The following is a 1523-nucleotide window of genomic DNA, read 5'->3' on the forward strand; positions in this document are numbered from 1 at the left end:
GGAGTCAGAGTCCAAGTAGAGTCAGGACAGCATCCTCCTAATGAGTGGTGTCTGAACCCAAGTAGGCTAAAGAGGTTATTGAAGTAGTGGATAGCCTGGTGAGGACTGGCAGTGTCCAAGATGGGGAAAGAATGTGGTCCATGCCTAGAGAGGTCTTAACATAGGATGGCAGGTCCAAATAAGGGTGGAGAAGGTATCCATGCAGGGTAAAGAAGGTAACCTACTGTGAAGAAACCCAAATGGAGTAAGCATACCAGTGGCTGAGTGTGAGTTGTCAGAGCCTGAGAGAGTAACAGAGGGCATTCACACTGTAACAAGGCCTGGTGTGGTCTGACAATTGGATGACACATGGCAACTCATGGAGTTGGTCTGAAATGGAGTGAAAGATTTGAAGGTGGCCTAGCATGAAGTGTCAGAACCTGAACAGGGGAGAATGGTATCCTTGAGTATGTGGCCCGATGAGGAACATCAGAGCCCATACACGGTGAGGAAGGTCTTCACATAGAATGGTGCTGAAGCATGTGGTGTGGGAACCCAAACTGTTTAAAGCACATCTGCAAGGAGGAAAATTGCCCAAACTGGCAATTCAGAACCTGAGAAGACTCAGGAAGATGTCCATGTGGGAATAAGACACAGTGAAAGTGGGTCAGAACCTAAACACGGTGAGAAAGGTGTGCAAGAGGGAGATCAGCCCAGCAAACTTACTCCCAGTCTGAATAAGTAAGGAAAACACCCCAAAGTGGGAGAAGAGTTCAAGTGACACAAAAGAGTGCCCATACAGGAGGAAGGTCCACTGTGATGTGTCAGTGTTAGGGTTAGGGTTAAGTTTAAGGAAGGTGACCCTGCAGAGAGATGGTCTTGCATGGAATGCCAATGCCCTGATGGCGGTGATGAGGGTGTTCACGTGGGCTGAGGCGTGTGAATGGGTGTGAGAGCCTCAGGTGGAGTGTGAAGGCCACACTGTCAAATGAAAGGGGTCAGTTACATTCAGGAAGATGGATCAAATGAGTGAACATATTAAAGATCATGACAGGCTTCTCACTGTTGGGGAAGAGAGTTACATATAGCAAAAGGGAGAAAACTGTTAGATCGGCACAGACAGGTAGTATGAGTATGAACTCATGGCTTTAAATATATAGAAACAGATAGAAAAATATAAATGGGATTTATGCTGCTTTCCTTAAAGAAATAGTTTCTAAAGGACATGCATTGTATAATAAGCTACTGGTAAGTTAAAAAAAAATATATATATATGTATGTATGTATGGAATGAAACTTGTTTACAAATATTGGACAAGACTAAGTGCAGGAATTTGATTTTTGAAGTCATGTCATCATTTCACCATGACTTCTTCCCACATAGACACCCTCCTCATCCTTCTTAGGCTCTGAATTGCCAGTATTTGTGGCTATTCCTCCACAACTTTTGGACTCCAATATCCCATGCCTGTCTACCACTCCGTGTGAAGATCTTCCTCAGTAGGATTACCAAATTATACATAGCAGAAGGCAATACAATGGAG

The sequence above is a fragment of the Galeopterus variegatus genome, unplaced genomic scaffold, assembly GCF_000696425.1.
Source record: "Galeopterus variegatus unplaced genomic scaffold, G_variegatus-3.0.2 Scaffold6165, whole genome shotgun sequence".
NCBI classification, from domain to species: domain Eukaryota; kingdom Metazoa; phylum Chordata; class Mammalia; order Dermoptera; family Cynocephalidae; genus Galeopterus; species Galeopterus variegatus.